The sequence below is a fragment of the Schistocerca serialis genome, chromosome 4, assembly GCF_023864345.2.
Source record: "Schistocerca serialis cubense isolate TAMUIC-IGC-003099 chromosome 4, iqSchSeri2.2, whole genome shotgun sequence".
Taxonomy (NCBI): Eukaryota; Metazoa; Arthropoda; class Insecta; order Orthoptera; family Acrididae; genus Schistocerca; species Schistocerca serialis.
The window spans coordinates 208,999,562-209,025,191 of NC_064641.1; positions in this window are offsets into that span (position 1 = coordinate 208,999,562).

Genomic DNA, 25,630 nt, shown 5'->3' on the forward strand with positions numbered 1-25,630 from the left:
CAGTCCCCTAGAACTTAGATCTACTTAAACCTGCCTAACCTAAGGACATCACACACATCCATGCCCGAGGCAGGATTCGAACCTGCGACCGTAGCAATCGCGCGGCTCCGGACTGAGCGCCTAGAACCGCTAGACCACCGCGGCCGGCTTGTTCCCCTTTCCCCGAAATGTTCCAGTACTGGACCTTGTGCGTCCCAAAAAAACCGTAAGCATCAGTTTTCCTGCGGACGGTTGGTTCTTGAACACTTTCTTGCAAGGCGAATTTGGATGTTTCCATTCAATACTCTGCCGTTTAATCTCCGCCTCGTAATGATAGATCCATATTTCGCCACCAGTAATGATCTTGTCTAAGAAGTTGTCCCATTCGTTACCATAGCGATCCAAATGTTTTTTTGCAGATGTCAAAGCGTGTTTGATTATGCAACTGTGTGAATTGTTATGGGACCCATCTTGCAAAAACTTTATGAGACCCAAGTCTGTTGTGGATGATTCGTAGGCAGAACCGAGACTAATTTGCAGACGATGTGCCACTTCGGCAACAGTTAATCGTCTGCCTAAGAGAATCATTTCACGTGAACGCTCAATGATTTCTTCATTTGTGGCGGTAAACGGTCGTCCGGCCCCTTCATCGTGCGTAGCACTTGTGCGACCATTTCGGAACTTTTCAATCCATTCGTAGACACTCCGTTGTGGCAAAACACTGTTCCCGTACTGTACTGAAAGTCTTCGACGAATTTCGTCCCCTGATACGCCTTCCGACCACAAAAAACTGATCACTGAACGTTGCTCTTCTCTGGTGCAAATAGACAACGGAGCAGCCATGATTATCAGCACGGCAACGATAACAAAACTAACCTAGCAGCCTGAAAATTGCAAAGATATAACAACAAATAAACAAAGCATCCGTCATCATCGTAGTACGACAGTACTACCCAAATAAACAAAAATGTAACTAATTTGCAGATAATAATTGACTTACCCTCGTATATTCCAATTATAAGCAGAGAAATTCGAATATTTTCATTTCTGCAGTTAATCATAAGATTTCATTAGAGGCAATCGACACATTACAATATTTTTCGCGTAAGAAAAAACATCAAAATGAGTCAAAATTTGATATATGATGATGAATCATGCTCCCTCCCCCTTCCTATGACGTGCACACACACACACACACGCACACACACACACACACACTACATCCATGTCTCTGTATATACTTTTAAAATCACTGTGAAGTTCATGGCAGAGTGAACTCAGTATCATACCATATATAAGATTTCCCTTCTGATCAAATCGCACACAGATCGCTGGAAAAATGGCTGCTTAAACGGTTGTGCACATGCTGTAATTAGTCTAATATTATCTTCCTCAGTTCCTACAGACGCGATTTGTAATTGGCAGAAGAATTTTCTTAGGTTTTTCATTTGATACTGATTCTTTGGAGGTATACTTTCATGGAGTAGTTTGGATCTATCTTCAGGCGTCTACCAATTAAGGTTTTCAAGCATTTCTGTGACACTAACCAGTGAATCAAGCAAATCTGCGACCATTTGTGTTTTCCTTTTTTGTATACTTTAAATTTTGCCTTGTAAGAAGTTACAGGTATGTCTAGGGTGCCGTGTGAGTTATTAAATTTTCTCCATCACTCGGCAAGGTTAAGACGGCAGCTCGTAATGCAAGAGAGCAGTGCCTGATGCATACGTTAAAGTAACCTCTGGCGTGCCACAGGGGAGTGTTATGGGACCATTGCTTTTCACAATATATATAAATGACCTAGTAGATAGTGTCGGAAGTTCCATGCGGCTTTTCGCGGATGATGCTGTAGTATACAGAGAAGTTGCAGCATTAGAAAATTGTAGCGAAATGCAGGAAGATCTGCAGCGAATAGGCACTTGGTGCAGGGAGTGGCAACTGACCCTTAACATAGACAAATGTAATGTATTGCGAATACATAGAAAGAAGGATCCTTTATTGCATGATTATATGATAGCGGAACAAACACTGGTAGCAGTTACTTCTGTAAAATATCTGGGAGTATGCGTGCGGAACGATTTGAAGTGGAATGATCATATAAAATTAATTGTTGGTAAGGCGGGTACCAAGTTGAGATTCATTGGGAGAGTGCTTAGAAAATGTAGTCCATCAACAAAGGAGGTGGCTTACAAAACACTCGTTCGACCTATACTTGAGTATTGCTCATCAGTGTGGGATCCTACCAGATCGGTCTGACGGAGGAGATAGAGAAGATCCAAAGAAGAGCGGCGCGTTTCGTCACAGGGTTATTTGGTAACCGTGATAGCGTTACGGAGATGTTTAATAAACTCAAGTGGCAGACTCTGCAGGAGAGGCGCTCTGCATCGCGGTGTAGCTTGCTCGCCAGGTTTCGAGAGGGTGCGTTTCTGGATGAGGTTCGAATATATTGCTTCCCCCTACTTATACCTCCCGAGGAGATCACGAATGTAAAATTAGAGAGATTAGAGCGCGCACGGGGGCTTTCAGACAGTCGTTCTTCCCGCGAACCACACGCGACTGGAACAGGAAAGGGAGGTAATGACAGTGGCACGTAAAGTGCCCTCCGCCACACACCGTTGGGTGGCTTGCGGAGTATAAATGTAGATGTAGATGTAGATGTAGATGAAGAGAGCGAACAAGTTTTAAAATATTGTTGCATAATTGGCCCGATTATGTAAAACTAAGCCAATGACAAAAGTATCCAGTTTCAGCATGATCCTATAATCAGTTTCTTCAAAAATCCAGTTTTTACTAAATACCAAATGCATGTAATACTGAAGTTGGAGAATTATACCTTTGCAATCACGTTCAGTTTACAATATAAACGTGTGGTACAAGTTTTCATGAAGATACCTCATTTGAATTGATAAGTCGAGCAACTAACTTTATGTAATTACGTACAAGTAGTAGAAATCGTCTCTGAACTGTGTCGAATGTTGAGATCGACAGGACAAGGTTCAGTGATTTATAACACTACTTCTTGTGCATATGAACTTTTGTCACATTGTAATGCTCAGTAAAACGATAGTAGATTTTTATTTATCGTCGTGGTTCCTACCTTCTCTGCATTATTCTTAGAGAGTACGAACATTTGATTTCAGTTTTGGCGAGCTGAATAATGGATCTGTGGACTGAAGGCTACGAACAGTACGTTCTTCATCGCTTTCTTGCTTTTCACACGAATAGTTATCAGACCCTTGTAAAAGGCTGTGCTATCCAAAATTGCAAAAGACTGCGAAACAGTTCAACGCATAAAACTAAATAACAAACCAAATATATTTACCCACCGCCACACACTTTCTTAGTTCTATCTGGTGTGGGTCCTACACACTTGAGGATAATTCTGGGGTGGGACGCACAGATGATTTGTAAGCCGTCTCCTTTGTAGTCTTAGTGCATTTTCCCAGGATACTGCCAGTGAACGGAAGTCTGCCACCTGATTTGTCTATAACTGAGTCGGTGTGACCATTTACTTTCTTACCAATAAAGGTTGCTACACCGAGATATTTGCAAGAATTGGTTGACTCTACTGATATTGCAGACATAATAGATACTACTTTTATGTATTTTGTGAAATGCGGTGTTTTACATTTGTTACATTTGGGGCACTTTGCCACTGCACCTCTTTGAAATCATTTGTCAGATCACACATTGTTATAGATAACTGAATCATCTTCGAAAACTGTGAGATTACCTTCAATATTGTCGGCCAGAACCTTAATGTACAACTTGAACAGCAAGGGCTCCAATATACTTCCCTGGAGCGCTTCTTATGTTACTTCTGCCAGTGACCCTCTATGCAAGATAACATGCTGAGTCCTCCCTACAGGGAAATTCTCAGACTGGTCACATGCGTGTGCAAAGACATACCTGAAAATCTGCGCCAATGTCTCAATAGATATTAAACACAGCATTGAGATTTTAATAGTCTTAAGACTGGAATATAAGTTGTAGAACATTTTTGCAAATTCAGGCCATACAGAATTGTGGTGTAGTAGCATGATGGCCTTGAAAGGTGAATGTGTACTTTCTTGTAGGAATTATCTTATGTTGGATGCTTGCGCAGCGGTGGCAGAGGAGCCGCGTTGCACGGATATGAATCAGAGGTGTTCTTTGCTCCTCGAAGATGAGCGCAAGATTTATCTGTTGATCGCGAGGGGAGGAGGCACACAGCTGAGCTATGGTATCATATGTGAACAGCTGAGTTTTGGTTTAGTAGCAGCATTAAGTAACAAACAGTGGAGATTTTTGGAAATAATATTATGGATTAATGGAATATTTATTGTGCAGAGAAACAGAACTGATTTTTCATTGGTACGATTATACTCTTTGTGAAGAATGGAGTACAGGTAATGGTTAAGTCTGTTTTATTTGCGGCAGCAGTTGGATAATGCAACATTCTTTGCTTGCCAGACATCCATTTTTTTTTTTTTTTTTTTTTTGCCTTTCATGTTTTTACGGATTTATCGATCATTGTGAGAGAAATGAATTTAAGAATTAGATTTTGGAATTTTGTTTAAGGAAAGATTACACATGTGAAGATTAATTCTTGTAATTCATAGATTATTGTTACCAGATTTTAGAAAATACTTAAGTATTATTGAAATTTCATCACATGTCACTACCTCAAATGATATGAGATAGCTATTCAGTTCATTTAACTTAGGTTCTTTGTCCACATCACGAGAGTCAATTAATTTTCTATTTATTTAAAACTGTTATCAAAAATTATTAGTCAAGAACGACAGCAATGTTTTTAGAGAACTCATTGCACCTTTGCGTATCTCAGTAGTTACATTTTGCAGCTCTGCTAGGAGAGCAGTTCGCACGCCATAATACAGTGCGACCCAGGTAAGCCAAATAGTGTAGAAAACAGATTCTTTCTTTAATTAAATTTCACAAGCACCAACTTTAATTTCAAAGTAATTAGTTTTTCATCAAAGTTCACAGTCAGATTTTGTGATAACAATAAGTTTCAGACATGGCGTGACATTCTTAGAATTCTGGAAGTTAGATTTCTCTGTGCAGTCTCGCTGTTGAACTGTAACACCGACAGTTAGCGTTACACAACCTTTTAACTAAAAGTTTGCTATGCGCACTATTCAAAACAGATAGCCCAAAGTTTAGCATCTAATAGACTAACATTAAAAAGATAATCAACTTTGCAGATACACTTTCATTAAAAGTAACTTAAACAGATAACTTTAAATCTAAGGTCTAAAACAACGTCGAACGTCTAGGTGGGTAATATGCTGTCATACCAGGGCTTGTTCAGGAAAGAATGAGATTGACAGACACATCTAAAAACTGCATTCCTTGAGCAGTTCCTGAATGAAGTTCAGAAACATTTGAGAACCTGTTCCTGTCACGTGAGTTTACACGTAGTTATTAATTTAATTGTTATTGCATTACGTCTGTGTTTGACAAGTAAAGTAAATGGATTTTTTACAGGAAATAAATCATCCACAACTACTGTCGAGTGCCTTGACTCTGTCACAACCAGTTTCTAGCCTAACGCGTCATTAACACATGTTTATCATCAACACCATACTCTTTACAATTGTCAACTCCGTATAATGATGATGAAGATGATGTTTACTGAAACTTCTTGTGGCAAAACATATAAAGTCCATTGTAGCTGTGGATGATTTACTTACTGAAATATTGTCATCAGTTATGCTGTTGGCATAAGACTGGAGAATATCACGTGAAATAAGTTTTGTCTTAATAAATGTAGTTATTGTACATCTTCTGCTTGATACATAACGAACTACTTATTCTTAGACTGCGTATGACCTGTCGACATTCAGCTATTCAATTCAGTATGTTTTAGGAATATAATTCCAGACTTTCAACCATTACAAAGTGACAAAATGATGACAATGAGTTTGCAGATTGGACGTTCTGTGACCATGCCTTAGATTTCTGCTGTAATGCTTTGCAAACATAAAGGGTGTTTTACTCGGATTAGAAGCATTACTGTTAGCGTAACGCAATATTCATTTTCATTTGAGAGATATTTTATTGACTATAACTAATGAAACTAACAGTGCATCTAGAGGCAAACATTCCACTGCTGTCTGTCTGCCTCACATGAGTCTCAAGCCTGACGTGGCCCCCGGGCTCTATAAATTCCTGCGGTGTGGGACTCGGCCAGTGCCGTCCGAGGCAAACGTCGCTGCCTTCTCGGAACCGAGTGCAATAAGCTGCGAGTCATGTTAATGAGTCAGTTGCCACAGACGGTGCCTCTTTCGCGAATGATACACGCACTTTTCCCCAGTGATTCCGGGACTTTTGTGGTTGTTCTTACGAGAACTAAATTAAATATTCTTGTTTTAGCGTTTGTGCTGTATTATGTCCAGTTAGGTACGTAACAATCAGTCTATAAATAATCTCGAACTAAATCTTTTAGACAGGTTTGTTGCTGAATCCTTCAACAAGACCATCCATATCTCGTTATGGCAGAGATGTGAGAGGGTCACCCACAAAGTAATGCACTACATTTTTTTTACTTCAACTGTTATTAACTGAACACAGTGAAACGTAACCAAAAGAAAGAATAATGTTTTTTTCTACACTCCCTATTTTTGGCGTATTGTCTTTCCTGTTCTATAGCTTTCCTCCAGCGAGACACAAGGGAAGAACATGCATGCCCTGGCGGTATCACTGCTTGCTCTGGTCACGAAGTCGTCACCTCTTCGTCACCCTCAGACTGTTCTACATGAATAAACAAATACCCTTTTGCTGTGAACTGGGACTGGTTGTCGTTAAACAAAATTAGTGTTCTAATGAAATATTGTAACTGCTTCTTGTAGACGACATACGTATTATCCATAAGTGGTATATTATTATTAACAAAAGCTTTAGAAAAATTTTAGATTCTGTCTATGCCACACACACCACGGTTCATACAGCAGCTGCATTATGACTAAACTGTGTTTGACAGGTGAATATCTAATGCAAATCGACTATATAAACTCGTACTGTTGGTATACCAGTATAAATAAACTATTGTGCGATGTTTATTTCTATAGGGGAAGCTTAAGGTGGATTAGATAAGGATTTAGTTAAAATACTCGTCTTAGATCTACTTAAAATGTCAGAGTCATCCATACGTTATGACGCCCCTTCATGCTACGGTAACTCCCAGTGTTAACATTACCTCATTCTGTCATACAGTATTCAGGGTTTGGGATGTACTAGTCACTTGGGACTGATGTCTGGCACAATTGTCGGGATTGAGATGTATGTACTGTTCGCTTGGGAGCGGCATCTTGCATTTTATAGAAATCAAGCCTGACACCTTAATGAACAGACGCCACTAAATTTCCTCCCTTAGCAGCAGAGGAACACTATACATTACTGGTCCACTCCCGCACCCTGCCGCTGAGGCATCCACGTCGCTGCGCACATAAAATAGTGTAACTGGGCTGCGAGGTTACTATTTGATCGCCAGTCCAATTATATTTAGAAGGTGTGACCAGGAGATCACGTGACCGGAAGTGTGGCTATCTTGCTCTTGACGAACTGTCATCATCAACAAAGTTGTTCAAATGTGTCTTAAATCTTATGGGACTTAACTGCTAAGGTCATCAGTCCCTAAGCTTACACACTACTTAACCTAAATTATCCTAAGGACAAACACACACACTCACACGCCCGAGAGAGGACTCGAACCTCCGCCGGGACCAGCCGCACAGTCCCTGACTGCAGCTCCTTAGACCGCTCGGCTACATCATCAACAAAAGCATTTGCTGCTGGTAGACATACTATTATGCTAACACACTTTCCAGCGCTTATCTTACACATATACAAATATTAAGACTGACATGAGATCTAAATTATCACCTTCCAGAGAGATAAATACATACAAATTGGAAGGGGTCTGTCCGAACTGACACATCCATTTTCAAGAAGTTTAGGCCATAATTTTGAATCAGGTTGCGAATCTGATACATGTACTCAATCATTGTAGTATCGATGAACTATATTCCTTGTGAGTCTGTTCTTGAGATCACAGATGTTGTTCATAGAGGTTACTTAGTTGACGAAGTAGTAGTAGTGTGTGGTGGACAGTCTAGAAATTTACTCGGTTTGAAAAGGATGAAGCTGGCCTGCCATGTAGTGGAGGCAGCATTATTTAAGAAGGATCTTGTACTAACATGTTTTGAGGAAAGAAAACGAGATTATATCAATAGAAGAATGTCAAAAGCGGAATTTTTAACGTAATCCAGGTTTAAAATATATGTTTGTAACTGTGTAGTTTCTTATTGTTAGAACATTGTGTATGGTTAAAATTTGCTGTAGAAATTTTATAGTGAAGTACATGGGCTTGTTGATAATTGAAACAAGTGTCAAGGAAGGCAGTTATACACAAGACAGTTATTAAGAAATATTTTGTTAATTTGTATAGGTGTGAGAACTTTATGCAAAGGTGTATTGTTGTCATGAATTAGTGAAATATAGCTAAACTTGGAGCCTTTGTTCTCATTTATCAGTCACTAGGAATAATTTCCCATTTTCATATACTTTCATGATTGCTTGCACACTCGCATTGCACACCACGAACTGTGTACTGAGAAGCATTTTTATGAAAAGTTATAAGATACCAACTTGCATTGCACATCGCAAGTAAGGCAAATGAAATTTGATTTTTGACTGTTACATAATAATTCCTCATAGCAGCAGGTTTGCAGAACAGATGAGCGTTCTATGTGCACAGGTATGCCAATAAATTATATCATCAATGTTCATGTCCACGCCAAGGTACAGTGATTGTCAGAGTGTATTCGTGAAAATAGTATCAGGATCAGTTCACAGGCTTAATTACAGTAAAAGATTTCAGTAAAGTGTTATCTTGTGAGTTTTCAGGCAGTGTTATCAGAAAGTCAAATGTGCTATATTTTATGTTCATTTGCTGTGCAATCGGAATAAGAGCTCTGATACAGTGATTGTTTGCTTGACTAAAGAGAAGGTTTAGCTATATTTAGAGCCAATATTTTTATCTGAGTGATTTGTCGTGCAGTCAGAAAACATATGTAAATCTCATCGAAAACGAATTTCTCTCTTGCAGACAAATTGTTTGGTGTACCGGCTAACCTAGATTTCACATTGTGTAGCATGAGCTTCGCATATTTCCATTCAAAACTTTATTTTAACACAGTTCTGTTGCAATGCACTGAGATTTTTGTATTTCGATGTCAAAATAAGTTTTATACATTTCTCAGATACCAACCAAATCTTACAAACACTAGTTCAGAAATATAAGACATTACTTTCATCTGGCGACACTGCCGGGATGCGTAATTATGAGTTAGTCTGCTGATTTCTGAAGTCAGATAAAGGTTGTTCTACAAAGTTAAATTATACGCTTTGACATAGAATTACCTTTCAAGATTAATGATGCAACTATTGAAGTAATTATTCATCTCATGCCATTACAGCAGTACAGTTTGCTCTGCATATTTATTACCAAGCAACTATAAGACATATTTTCTAGAGAATAGTTATAGTTAGCTGTGCAGAAATGGAGGTTTGTGTGTCTTTTGCAGTTTTGAGTACCAATTTGTGACAAGTATTCTGCAGATTGTCGTGCAAGTAATATTCTTTCATTTTTATGCGTTTTTAATGTTATATTGTGTTTAGAATAAGTGATTTTGTATTGATTTTTGCTATTGCTTATGATATACTTCAAGTGAAAAATATTCTTGTTTATTGAATGTTATTTATTGTTTATTGAATGGTTAGACAGACAATGATTTTTTCATGGTTTATGCTACTTTGCGTCCTGTACTGAAGTGTAGGTATTTCATTGCACAGTGATATCACCAGCAGTTTGGATTTGCATTTACTCATTGAATTCTGTCAGTGGTAATTTAAATATTTTGCTGTTTTCATTAACAATTAAAGGAAGACACTTTTAGTAGTTATCTGTGTAGTACTGAATTGTGTGTGAGAGTTTTCCTTTTTGTTTGCTAAGTTACTATAATTGAATTAAAATGTCAAAGGCTACCAGAGCTAGGTGTAATGCCAGAGCTGTAGCTGATGTAACTTTTGGTAATTCTGTAAACAGAGAAGGGACAGTTGATCAGGGATCCTCTCATGGCGCAGTGATTAGCACATTGGACTCGCATTCGGAAGAAAGACAGTTCAAACCAGCGTCAGGCCATCCATATATAGGTTTCCCGTGATTTCCCTAAATCGCTTCAGGCAAATGCCAGGATGGTCCCTTTGAAAGGGCACGGCCGACTTCCTTTCTCGTCCTTCTCTAATCATATGAGACCAGTGACCTCGCTGTTTGGTCCCTTCCCCCCAAATCAACCAACCAATCAACCTTAACCTTAACCTCAAGAATGCTGATGTAAATGAGACAGATAGGAAAATGCCTGACAGGAATGATCAGGGTAATTTTTCGATATCAAACACGGAACAAGACGGTACAGTTAGGGATTCTGCTCTGGCAACTGAGCCTTTAGGATGGAATTCGTTATAACAGTCAGATTCTGCAGTTAAAGATTCAGGTTTTGCATCCTCAACTAATGACCAAACTGAGCCAGTCTCTACCACTACCTGTAGTCGTGCCTAAGGTAGGAACAACGATTTTTTGCAAAGTTTTCTGAAGGTATCATCAGAGAACAACAAAGAACTGGACAAAAAATTTGAAGAACATGACAGAAAACTTGAAGAACGTGACAGGAGACTGGACGAAAAATTTGAAGAACGTGACAGCAATTTGAATTACATGACAGAAGAGACTAAAGGGATTACGGAAGAGATTAAGTGCTTCAAGGACTACATGAAAGAAATTAGGCAAGATGCACTCGAGGAGATGAACCCTGCAATAAATTATGTTAAGTCTATAGCTGAACACATTGATACGGCCGAAATTTCACAGTTGACGGGGGTAGGACGTCAATCGGGCCGACTTGGAGCAGGAGGGGCATCACAGGACATTTTAATTTCCAGAGTTTCATACACCTTTAAGTATGGTTTGTATGCTGTGCAAAATTCATCGAAGAATCTCTCTTACTTATGAAGAAAAGTGTACCTATAGCAACAAATACTGCCATTAGTGAGTGAAAAAAATGATGAAATTTCACATGTAAGTAAAATCATTTCGTTATGTTTTCGAACTTCCACTCCTATGAGTGTGAATCCTGAATCCTTCCTGGTCATGCTGACAAAGTTTTATGAATTTATTTGTAAAAGTATAGACAGTGGAAATTAAAATGTCCTATGGTATCTCTCCTGCTCCAAGTCGGCGCGTTTGACGTCCTACCCCCCTTAAAACGGCATGATAGTCAGTTTGAAAACCAGAAATAAAGTCTTGAGTAACAGGCTAAAGAGTCGAATTTACTACACAAGAACAGTTAAATAAAGTTACCAAACAGATAGCTAAACGGTCTGTAAACGTGACCCAACTGTCTGGTAATGCGAACAAAATTTCTGTCGTTACACAGCCTGCTCCCTTTGCCGATTCTAAAGAGTACCTTTCTCTCCAACGTTTTATACAGGGACAAATTACCACTGACCAGCAGCACAAGACGGATGTAAGGAAATCTGATAACCGGTTATCGTATGCTGAACGGGAAACTAGCCACGGTCACGATGATGCCAAAAGTCATATTTTGCTTTGTAATACTTCTGCCGACATTTCTGATTCGTGCCATATAGGTGAACTGATTGGCAAACACACCGCGTTACGCAGACAAGACATCGCGAATACCTCACACTGCGCGAAAAATAATTTGCCCTCTTACCAGAACGATTAATTCGATTACAAACATTTTCTTTAAGTTCGAAAGTTTCAAGTTTTTCGTAATTCTCCCAATGACATGCACCCCAGAGAGTGGCTACAACAATTCCAACACTATCTCTCATCTTCATGGCCAGTTGGTCATAAGCTCGAATGTACATGTAGCTGTTTATAATCTGAACCAGTCACAAGAATGAGAGCATTTGCACAAGAATGTCAAACGGAAGGTGAATTTTATCACGCATTCTTGTATGCATACTGGTCTGACGCAACACAACACAGAGTAAAAAACAATCATTATGCTAAAGAATTTTGAACAATCAGGCTTTTCCAGCCCCGCAGACTATTTTCAGCACATGATAGGCAAGAGTTGCTTACTATCGAATCCGTACAGTCCCTCTGAATTAATAAGAATTTGTTTGACTAAATTGCCGGCGCGTTTGGGACACATTATTTTGGCAGGACGCTGTAAAGACGACATTGAAGCTTTTCAAAACTTACTGCAAGAACATGCTCACAGTGAGGAATTTTACTCGCGAAAGAAACATAAAGATGGCAACAGATAAAACTTCCAGTCACTACGAAACAGATCTGATTAAGGATATTCTACAACTCGTAGCAACAGGTATGAACAGAATAATCAATTTTCTAATAGCCGTGATCACGATTATTCTTAAAATTGGCATCCGAGAGAACAGTTTACAATGAGAGCAATTTCAGAGACAGAAACAGAGGTCGTGGTTTTAGGAACCAAAGACATTACGGAAACAATGGTGATTCCAACAGAAATCAGTACAATGAAAGAAATAACAGTAATTTAGTCCAGTGAAACTGTCAGAAAAAAAGCCTGTACCTTGCAAAAGGTGGGGTAGAAGATTTTATTTTTTTTTTAACTCGTTCATATTGTTGGAAAGGTTACAAAACCAAGTTTTGCCAACAAAATTTCTCTTGGGAAAACTGTCTGCAGTCAAAAAACTTCGAAAATTTCGGACTTTTTTCAGTTTTCTCAAAATATCTCAGTTTAATTTGCTCCTATCGCTTTAACGTCTATTTTCTTTTTTAAAGAGCACAAAATTCTCTACAAATTTGATTCTTACCATTTTTTTCTACTCCCAGTATCTAAGGCGCTACAGCGCGTCAAAAAATACCAATTTTTCAAATTTCGAGCAAAGTGGCAAATTACCTAATTTTTGAACACTGTTATTTGAGTTTCTATTTGTGTAGTACGAACATATTACTCATCATGTTATTCATTAGCATTTACCATCTCACTCTGCTGCAGGGCCAGGACAAACAGCATCATATTCAGTACCTACGAACACATTCCCGTCGGATTGCGTGAAGTTTATCTATGTTACAATATGTAATACGATTGCATGCAGGTGCCGTAGATTTTCTACAGTTGATTTACGTTGATGATCAGTTATAAGAAAAAATATGTAGGAATTGTTCTTTAGCGGACAAAAGCGTATTTATTCTTTGGCAGGCGGAAGGCGATTACCTCTGGTGATTGTTCACAGCGCGCTGACAGCTATCAGCACACAACAATAAGGGTCCTACAGTTTGGAGTCGCTTCCATTCAGTATATGTTGTGGTGCTGAAAATGAGTATGTCTGACATGAATTTGTGTTTCATTTGCGAAAAAACTGTGGTGAGTGGTTGACGCAATGTGAAAAAGAAGCCGGCCGTTGTGGCCGTGCGGTTCTAGGAGCTTCAGTCTGGAACCGCGTGACCGCTACGGTCGCAGGTTCGAATCCTGCCTCGGGCATGGATGCGTGTGATGTCCTTAGGTTAGTTAGGTTTAAGTAGTTCTAAGTTCTAGGGGACTGATGACCATAGATGTTAAGTCCCATAGTGCTAAGAGCCATTTGAACCATTTGTGAAAAAGAAAGGACTGAGCACACTTGTCGATTGCAGTGCTAAACGCAGGGAGTCTGCCCACACCCGTTTTATGAAAACGCTCAGTGAAGTGATGGTGCATGAAGCATGCTACAAGAAGTACATTAATGAGAGAATGATAGCAGCTAGCCTTCGACATCCTCAGGAACCAACAGGCGTGCTACGTCGGTCGCAGGATAAAGGTCAGTTCAATTTCAAAGAGAAATGCTTCTTATTTGCAAAAGGAATTCTGATGACTTTTTAACTAAGCAGTTAAGATTGCCATATGCCAAACGAAATTTTGTTTACAAAGTAATGAAACTGGAAGTGCAATCGACAGTATTAGAACAGGCTTAGCGACGTAGTGATGCATTTGGTCAACAAGTGATAGAGCGGATTCAAAATGTGAATGATTTGGTTGCTGCAGATGGGTGATACCGCAGATTTTGCTACAGAAAGTTCTTTCACCGTGTTTCAGCTACTGGATAGAATCGAGGTTACCGACCTGCAACACAAGTAGATGAAGGCGTGTAGGCTATATTTGCCTACCTGGAAATCAATACGGAAGAACGTCAGTTTTCTATGGACGATCTGTTAGAGCAAATCCCCACATCACCTCGTCATGTTATTCGAACTGTCAAGGCTCGCCTTTTCCAGAAATATGGTGACGATGTGGTGACAGCTGAAACAGCTTCAAAGCTAGGCACAAGAAGATGCTGACGTTATGATTGTAACATCTGCCATTTCAAGAACCAAAGATTTTGGAAGTGTTGTCATTGTAGGAGAAGATGTTGACCTGCTTTTGCTCATGACCGGTATGGGGCAAGGCAATGAAAACTTATTTTTCTTAAAGCCAAGAAGAGGAAACGCAGAAGACAAGTGGTTTTCCACTGCATCTTACAAGTTTGACAGTGAATATATTCTGTTCACTCACGCCTTTAGCGGATGTGATGCAACATCCGCTTTTTTTGGTCAAGGAAAAATCAAATGCTGCAATATTGTTGCGAGAAATGAACACCTAACCTCAGCGCTTTGCACGTTCAATAAATTACATGCTACCCGTGAAGAAATCATAACAGCAGGAGAACAGGTTACTATCGCATTGTATAGTGGAGGTGTCAGCAGTTCCCACACACTAGACCGTTTGCGGTACCAGCTATTCGCGAAGTCTGCCACAAAAAGCAAACTGAATCTTGCACGGTTGCCACCTACACAAGATGATGCACAACATCATTCGTTGCGGACTTACCAACAAGTCCAAAGTTGGATGGGAAACTGGAAACTTCCTGAGAAATGGGGCTGGAATCACAGTGACCACGGTCCAATATTCGTTATAATGAGCCAAGATCCAGCACCTGAAGCACTTCTTCACATTGTTTCATGCTCATGCAAGCTGAACTGTGGCGGAGCGTGCTCCTGCAGAAAAGCGAATTTGAAATGTTCTTCAATTTGCAAGAAATGTATTGGGGTCAACTGTGAAAACGTGCCAAAATTTTTATATGAAGACAGTGAAGAAGATGTTATGGAGGATGTTGAGGAAACCGCTGACGAAATCAACGAACTTGCTGAGGCTGACTCGCTGTTTAAAGAAGAGGTCAATCTGAGATCAGCTGTATGTACAGACCCTGAATCCGTAACTCAAGGTATTTCTGGTGACACTGAGGAACCTGGCCCATCAAAACGTTGGAAGTGATGCTCATACCTGTCTCAAGTGCGCTAAAGTGCGACATTACAAGTATTACACACCCAGAACAGTCAACATTTTTTAGTAACTGACAATGCATTTTAATTGTAATAAAGCTACTTATTTTTAATGTCAACTGTGTGGCCTTTATACACAAGAATAATTACCTACCTAATTAGGTTGCCTATTGCACTAATAATAGTTCAGTTTCCTGAGATAATTTATTTTGTGTGTGTGTGTGTGTGTGTGTGTGTGTGTGTGTGTATGTATGTATGTCTCTTAATGATGTATATTTATAGTTTTACAAATACCAGGGCTGAGGTGGCCCATAGTGAACTTCACTTAGTGATGTAAGAATCACAATAGTTGGGTGCCCAGCAATTCTCATATTGCATACAGAGAAATTGAATACCTGGAAGCGAGGTGGTAAATTCCAACATATAGCATGATGTATAATGTATTTATACTACACAAACAGAAATCGAAAAAATAGTGTTCAAAAATAAGGTATCTTGCCACTATGCTCAAAATTTGAAAAATTGAAATTTTTGACGTGCTGTAGCGCCTTAGATACTGGGAGTAGAAAAAATGGTAAAAATAAAATTTGTAGAGAATTTTGTGCTCTTTAAAAAGGAAATAGACGTTAAAGCGATAGGAGCAAATGAAACTGAGATATTTTGAAAAAACTGAAAAAAGTCCGAAATTTTCGAAGTTTTTTGACTGCAGAAAGATTTCCCAAGAGAAATTTTGTTGGTAAAACTTGGTTTTCTAACCTTTCCAACAATATGAACGAGTTGAAAAAATAAAATCTTCTACCCCACCTTTTGCAAGGTATATCTGCAATTTGACTGGACTAACTGTCGTTAACGGCGAAATTTTAATTCAGATCGAGAAACTGAGAACACTAATTTCAGACCACATGACTATCAATATAACCAAACACGAGACAGTTCGCCTGATCGTAACAAATATTACGAAAGAAATAACCAGGAGAGGCGCGATCGTGGAAACTGTATTTCTGAACAAAGTGATGAAGTAGTTGAGGTTAGTCCACCTAATCCTCGTGATAATGTTAGACGTGAGGGCCATCACAGGGATGACTGATGGCACATGCGGCAAACGACTCGTTTGTCGATACACAGATTTCTTCCATTCATACCATAAAAATCATACACTGTGAACCCATTAGTGAACAAAACGAACAGTGTGAGAGAATTAGTACTGAAAATGAGGTGCAGGTGTTGGGTGCAACCGACCATAATCCTGTTAACATAGAGACTGCTGAGGACCAAGCACTAAACTTAAAGGGATATCACTCTTTTTGACTGGGTAACTAGTTACATACCTTGGTCAGATGATGACAGTAAATGTGAAACAGATGTACATTCACAAGTAATAGGGAACATAACTAATGATGTGGTAGTGGATTTTGGTAACACTATCGTAACAAAAAAACATTTTGTGACATGGTTTCAGAAGAGAGACAAATTTTGTCCAGTTTGATGATATTAGAGACACCTTGTTGTAAGAGAAGGCAGTAGATCAGAACATCTTAATCCTTCCTACAATATCACTTTATGTTTACAGGTATCTCTATCAGCGGTATTAGTGTCGGGTAATCCTGTTTTGGTTATCAATGAGGCTGCTTTCAGTAAATGTCAAGAATCAATTGTTCCTCCAACATATCCATTGAAAACAAATCAAAATTACAGGTGTAATTACTGGGAAAACTACAGAGGTTAAGAACAAATGCGTTTAGATTTCATTTACAAAGGTAATCAGTACTCTGCCAACATCTTAAGTGTGAACCTTCTTACTACACATATGATACTGGGTATTGATTTCTTGACTTAATATAACGATAATCTAAGCATTAATGATGTCAAGGCGAAAGCCGAAGTCGATGGCAAGTTAGCCTGTTTGCAGTTCGATGACTGGATTTCAAAAGAGGAAGAAGACATCAGCTGTTCGAAATTTTTATCTTCGTTAAAATCACAAGCTTCCACTGAATCTGTTGGTCATAAATCAAGAACTTCTCAGAAGATGGAACAGTCTTTTGATATCTCTGAAGTTATACATGATAAAGTAGAAATGTAGAGGAAGCTTCCGATGAAGGCAGGCAAAAGTTATTTGATATCGTATAGTCACATTCTGAAGCCGTTGTCAACAAACCTGGTACCATAAGACATTTTCTGTATGAATTTGAAGTCAAGGAACATATGGAGTTTTTCGTTGCACCTTATGCTAATGTACACATAGAGAGAGGAAAGAACGAGGTCCAAAGTAGGTAGAGGATCCACCTCTCTCTGATGGGTTCATCAGCAGGCGACTGATGCCTCGACGAGTGGGGTGCTATTATTCCTTCTTTCAATTCATGGTGAACTCGATTTTTTTACTGTTCTATTTAGTTAATAAGTGTAAATAACTCTCTCCAACTACCCTAGTGTAATTATAGTGAAGCACGTTTTGAGACTGGTTCACTTATTTTCCTAACTGGAGATGAATGTAATTTGCTATGAATTTTTGGTAATTTGTGCATAATGTTTCATATGTCAACAGCACTGATGCTACATTGATATATTTCAGAATAATTTTGTAAAGCTAACAAGCCTCAGCTATTGACTACTGGTAATACAGAGATATGAATTGCAAATTCCAGCTGTATATGTGTACTGTGAGAAACTGTACCCAGTGTAAAGAATGATAGAGAAAGGATAAATTATGACATTTATGTAAAAAAATACTGGTTCCAAAAGGTAAGAAATGATGTACTTGTGGTGTAGCTGTATTTGTGTGACGAAATATGTTGATATTATGTGGTAATGTAAATTAGCACTTATGCTGAGCAGTAATGAAGGAATAATATGTATTGAATTGTTATGTGTATCTAGGTGAAGAGATGTTTTCATGAATAAGTATTTTGGGAAGTAAATGAGGAGTGTAAGATGATGTTATTTCACTAGTGATGATGTATGTGGATGTTTTTATGGATTATCAATTCAGGTAGCCAATGAGGAGTAAAGAAAGATTTTTATCACAGTAATGATGTTGTGTGTGGTTTAATATTAACTTTACAGGTGTACTGTGTAGGAGTGAAAACAAGAACCAAAATACATATAACATGAACATTTTCTTTCAGAACTGTGTTCAGTATGTGTGTCTTTATGAGGAATTAATTCAACAGATGATAGAGGTATTTTGTGGTTGACACCTGAACTTTGAATTCCCAGGAATGTCCAGCTTGTTAATGAAACTGTAACTAACATTTCACTCTTTTATCAGTATTAATGACAATGGTTTTATAGTTGTAATGATACCAGTGAATTTGGCAGATGTTAAGATGATGTTACACATACCATTTTTGCTCCAGTAGTAAAAGGTGTTGATTGACACATCACTGACATTAATTGTAATGTTATAAAGTTTTCCATTCTAAAAGTGTGTGTACAATAATTAGGTATTTTGGTTGTCACCATACTTATTCTTAATGTTACTGTTCGTGAGATATCTGGCCAGACAAAAAAATCTTTTCTTTAGTTAAGGTACGTTAAGATGGAGATACATAGTCAAGATCGTCATTTAATACCAGAGTGATGATCAACTGTATACTTGTTTAAGCAATATGGTTAAAATGACATGAGAATTTTACAGATGAGTCATATATGATTCATGCGATACCTAGGTTACAAGATAATCCTTTCTATTGTATATGTCAGATAAGGAATTTGAATAATGTGCATGTGCCTGAAATTATGTTTTTCAGGACAATTCATTATACCATTAAGATGGCTGTAACTAGTTATCTAATTCCTTTGTAAATTTATTTATTGTATTCTGGACATGCGTAGGAGATGATCTTGGTTAACACACACACACACACACACACACACACACACACACACACACACACACACACACACACACACACACACACACACACACACACACAAAGCTTAATGGACAGATTATGCTGTATTGCTTCATGCAATTTACTGTGGCCATTAGTTGAGTGTCACACCATGTCTCAGCTTATGAAACATGGACCAATGGTAGTTCTACAGCAATGATTGTAGCTCTTCAAATTCTGGGTTGTTAGTGGCGGTTGTGACAAGACACTTCATCCCTGAGTATGTCTGGATAATGTATTTATTTTGAGCCCTGTGGATTGTCAGTGGAGAAACTGAAGGCAAAGTTCTATGCTCCCTGAGTCTGCCCCAGGAATGTGCTCAGGCTACCTTGCTGGTGCAACTGTGATAAGCATGTATGCGACAAAACAGTGATGCATGTGACAGTTGGCTGTCATTTTTTTTCTCTCCCATTGCATGACGTTGTCCTTATAGGTTTTCTCAATCATTTTGAACAGGCAATTGTACACATTTTTGTACCATACTGAAAATGTGTGTATTTTTCTTGGCTTATTTGAACTGACAAGAATTTTCACTTGCCTTCATAAAATTTTCTTAAACATTTGAACAAAGAGATATAACAGCTTTGTAAAGTTTTGTACCATGTTGCACGAAATGTGCATCTTTCTTACTTTATTTGAACTCATAGGAATTGTATCACGACAACTATGTAAAGTGACTAATTACTGGAAGCTCCATACATTTGTTAGCATTTATTTACTGTTACTTGCATTCAATTTACATTCCATATTGGTATCACTTTGTACTTCTTCACCGATATTTTGTACGTATTGTCACCTACTCAAGGTATTTGTAACCACATTTTTGTGCCATGATTCTGTGATTGTTAGTTTTGGAGATATTTTTGAGTGGTTCCTGCTATTGTGTCAGCCAAAACTAATCTGCAGAATTCTTGTTTAATAGGGGAGGGGTGATGAAAGAGGACTGTTCGATTTCCCACATCGATTTCCAAGAAGTTTTGGCCATAATTATGAATGAAGTTGCGAATCTGATAAATGTACTCATTCCCTGTAGTATCGATATAACCATGTTCTTTGTAAGTCTGTTCTTGAGATCACAGATGTTGGTTACAGAGGTTACTTCGTTTGAAGACTGCAGCAGTTGTGTGTGTTGGACAGTCTGGCAATGTACATGGTTTGAAAAGGATGGAAGCTGACCTGCTATGTAGTGGAGGCAGCATTGGTTTAGAAAGATTTTATACTGATGCGGTGCGAGGAAAAAGACAAGATCGCATGAAAAGGAAAATTTAAGTTAATCCAATTATATATGTACACAGTGATTTTTTTTCCACCGTGTACAAACTCTAGGTATTGATCAATGAGATGATATGGAACAAAAAAGGTCTAATGAACTTATGTCTGGAAATGCGTGGTTTCCATGTTAGAGACCATTTATTCAATCATACTTTATTACAGAGACTGCGGTCTAAAACACGCTGTACCATGCAGCCACAGTTATAGCATGCATGGTTTCCTCCTAGACGGTGGTACTGTTTCTCATATGTCATGCCCTAGCGCCCTCTCCTGACATAGTAACTGGCAATGTTGTGTCCAATTCACTTTTCTTGCTGATTCACCTTGCAGTGGATGTGACACGGTGTTGTACAAAATGGTTCTGCATTTCAATCAAGAGCTTGGCAGCATGCCTTTTACTTACGAAAAGGCAAACAGCACTGGGCAGTGAGCAGCAGGGCTGTATCAGGAAAACTGTTCTACAGCAACAACCATAGCTTTCGATGTTTGGAACAGTGTTTCGGCGTTTGTCTGAGACAGACTCGTTTCAGGAAGCAGGACATCATGGAGGAGGTACCTGAAATGTTCAGACATCAGATGCAGAGGAAAATGTGATTAACGCTGCAGAAGGCTTCCGTCATGTCAATACCAGGCAGTTGGCTCACCAGTACAGGGTAAGCCAGATGACCATGTGGAACATTCACCATGACAATAGTTACTACCCTTATCACTTACAGAATGTGCAGGGCTTACTAGCGACAGACTTTCCACAACACGAGCAGTTTTGTCAGATTTGTGTCATCCAGTGTATTCATGGATGAGGTCACCTTTATGCAGAGTGGTACCTTCAGCTTTCAAAGCAGTCATCTGCGGGACAGTGTGTAGAACCCCCATGGTATGGTGACAGCGAGTCAGCAGGAATGTGTGGGCCGGGATAATTGGTGACTGTATATTGGGACCAATCTTCCTTTCACATCACCTAATGGACCAGAAGTATTGGCGTTTCTTGCAGATCACTTTGCCTCCCTTGCTGGAAGAAATGTCACTGATGATTCGAAGGGTTATGTGGCTGCTACATGATGGTGCTCCAGCTCACTTGGCCCTTAATGTCTGGACGCATCTCAATCATGCCTTCCCTGGCCATTGGGTCATATGAGGGGGTCCAGTTGCATGACCTGCTCGTTCACCGGATTTCAACCCTTGTGATTTTTGGTTATGGCGCCATCTCAAAAGTGTCATGTATGCAGAGCCTGTTCCAGATGTGGAGACATTTTACGATGATTCCTGGTCCTGAGAACCAAGGACATCGACAACAGGTAATATGATTTACACATACCTCTATTGTAGACCTCTCCAATCTGAAATGTCCAATAAGCAATGACGTTACGGCTGTTAAAACTTTCTAGACCTGCAACATTTTCGACTTAAGGTCCATGTACTAGAGCAATGGTGATCCAGCCATTTCAATGCTGTTGGTATCATTGTTGCTAAGGGTAAAGCCACTGACCAACTTATTATCCTTGCATCCTCAGAGTCTATCGCGACAGCAAACATGAACAAAAGGTTCTCAGTTTTCAAGACACATCAATTTGAATAAAATCCTCGAGCTTTCGATGACCATCTCCACCATCATTGTCAGGAGATGATGGCGGAGATAGTAATCGAAAGCTCTAGGATTTTATTCCAATTGACACAGCCAGAAAACCGAGAACGTTTTATTACCCATGTCTGGCAGTGCAAAATACATTCGAGTTTAACATGGAAATGTTATCAGCTAAACACAGCAGCTGCACTGTGCTACTGCGTGTGCATTATGTGTAGCATATGGGGGGCCTGGGGGGGGGGCCTCACACCCCCTGCATCCTACACACTGACCTTGTCAAAAGCCGAGAAGCATAGTTTACCATACCATGGTATGTATTAAGTCCCAATTAAAAAGCAAGAGTCAAAATGACAAAATCATCAATACTCTGACTATGCCACCCTTATATATATATATATATATATATATATATATATATATATATATATATATATATATATATATATATATATATCTGTGAGTGTGTGTTTTAAGCATGAATTACTTCATCCCCATGTCAAGAATCAGACACATAGCATCCTGAAAGGTATCAGATGAAATACTGATATACTCATGAGCCAGAACTGCCATTACTCCACTACTACTAGTTACATAACAGGAAACCATTTTCAACATATACTGTAACTGTGGCTGCATGGTACAACGCATATTATACCGCAGTCTCTGCAGCAAAGTGCGATTGAATAAATGGTCTCTAGCATGGAAACCATCCATTTCCCGACATGAGTTCATTAGACCTTTTTCTTTCCTTATCATATCATGGATCAATTCCTCGAGTTTGTACATGGTGGAAAAAATCACCCTGCATGTTTGTAACTGTGTAATTTGTTACTGATGGAATATTGTGTCTGGATAAAGTTTGCTGTAGAATTTTGTAGTGAAGCACCTGGACTTGTCTGATGGTTGTAATGAGTGTCAAGGAAGGTATTTATACACAAGGAAGTTATTGAGAAATATTTTGCTTATTTTTGTAGGTGCGAGAACTTTATGAAAGTGTGTGCTGCTGCCATGACTTAATGAAGTATAGTTAAACTTGGAATCTTTGTTCTCATGTATCGTTCATTAAGATACCGTCTTGTATTACACGGTTTTTAACAGTTACATCATTATTTCTAATAGCAGCAGGTTGCAAAACAGATGAGTGTTCCGTGCACACAGGCATGCCAATAAATTTAATTATCATCAGAATTCATGTCCACTGTAAGGTACAGTGATTGTTAGTGTATTTTTGAAAATATCAGCACCAGTCCACAGGCTTAATACCAGTAAAAGATTTCAGTGAATGGAGCAATAAATATTCTTACGAAATTCGTTTGTTTCATTCATCCGACATACTACGGTGCTTGCACGGTTTCGTCATTCATAACGACGAGCAACATCAAATAGATCAGTTTTTAATCTCTCAGCACGTTTTAATCCATCACACTTTACCGACGGCGAGCAGAGACACGAAGGAAAAAATACATATAGACTCAAAGATAAAAATACCCGTCACTAACAAATGAATAATCAAACGTTACACTACAGTGATTTAGGATAAAAATTCCGCTTATTCTTTGTGAGTATAATACTTTTTATAATTTAGCGCATTTTCTTCACACGCGGTTAACTATTTCTCCATAGGCAGTATGGATGGAACAGGATGACGATTGTATAGCCAAGTATATTCACTAATGCGTTAAATTCAAAAGCCGTACAGAATATAGCTTTTTCTAAGAGAAATTTCACATTGCGCATTATATTGGGATATCTGCCAACCACGATCACCTACTTCCAAGCACGACAGTATGGTTCAAACATGTTGACGACTCTATCACCATTGCATTGCATCCATGGCGTAGAGAAACAACTGAAAGAGTTGAAAACAAATAAGTCGCCAGGTCCGGATGGAATTCCAAATCGGTTTCACAAAGGGTACTATATGTCGTTGCCCCCTTACTTAGTTTGTACGTATCGGGAATCTCTCAAGCAGCGCAAAGTGCCAAGTGACTGTAAAGAAGCTCAGTGACTCCTCTATTTAAGAATGGTAAAAGAACGGACCGGCAAAATTACAGACCAGTATCCTCAACATCGGTTTGCTGTGGAATTTTACAGCATATGCTGATTTCGAATGTAATAAATTTCGTAGAGACCGAAAAATTCATGTCAACGAATCAACACCGCTTTAGAAAACATCACTCGTACGAAACCCAGCTTGTTCCTTTCTCACATGATATACTGTGAACTATGGATGAAGGGCACCAGGCGGATTCCGTATTTCTAGATTTCCGGAAACCATTCGACATGGTACCCCATTGCAGACTGTTAGTGAAGGTATGTGCATACGGAATACTCTCACATATATGACTGGCTCGAAGACTTCTTAAGTGATATAACCCAGAATGCTGTCCTCGAGACGGCGAGTATTCATCGGAGACAGGGGTAGCATCAAGGGTGCCCCAGGGAAGTGAGATAGGACCGTTGCCATTTTCTGTATACATAAATGATTCGACGGACAGGGTGGGCGGCAATCTGCGGTTGTTCGCTGATGATGCTGGGGTGTACAGGAAGCCATCTTAGATAAGTGACTATAGGCTGACACAAGATGACCTAGAGAAAAATTATAGTTGGTGTGATGAATGGCAATTGTCTCTTAATGTAGAAAAATGTAAGTTAATGTGGATGAATAGGAAAAACAAACCTGTAATGTTCGGATACAGCATTAGCAGTGTCCTGCTTGACACAATCACATCGTTTAAACATCTGGGAGTATCGTTGCGAAGCAATATGAAATGGAACGAGGATGTGGAAATGTGGTAGGGAACGCGAAAGGTCGGCACCTGTAGGCTCGATCAGCATGCAAGTTTTACGGATATGCTTCGGGAGCTTAAGTGGGAATCCCTGGAGGGAACAAGACATTCATTTCGAAGAACACTAACGGGATGTTTACAGAACAGGTATTTGAAGCTGACTGCAGAACGATCCTACCGACTGCCAACTTACATTTCGCGTAGGGATCACGAAGATAAAATACAAGAAATAGGGTTCATACGGAGGCACATAGACAGTCATTTTTCCTTTGCTCTATCTGCAGTGGAACAGGAAAGGAAACGATTGGTTGTGGTAGAGGGTACCCCCCGCCACGCATCGTGCGGTGGCTTGCGAAGTATGCATGTAGATGTAAATGTAGATGTAGATCGTAAATGAAAAACAAACACATTTTCACATATTCGGTCAAGTTCGTAAGACATATTTCATTTAGCTATATATCAGAGTATTTATTGCTCAATATTTCGCGGATTTTTACCCACAGCACTCATCTATTGCCACGCATTGCAGCAAAACTACCTTACTAACAGGATAACAGCATTCATAATATCCTTAATGAGATATACCTCTGTATGCATCTCCTACCTAAAATAGTACTCAAGTCTTCTCCCATGCCATATATTCAGACCCGGGCAACGCCGGATTTCTCAGGTAGTAAATGTATGTTTGCAGTGTTCGTGAGTGTTTCTCTTTCTTTTGCAAGTTTGTCAATAATCGATTTAATGTTGT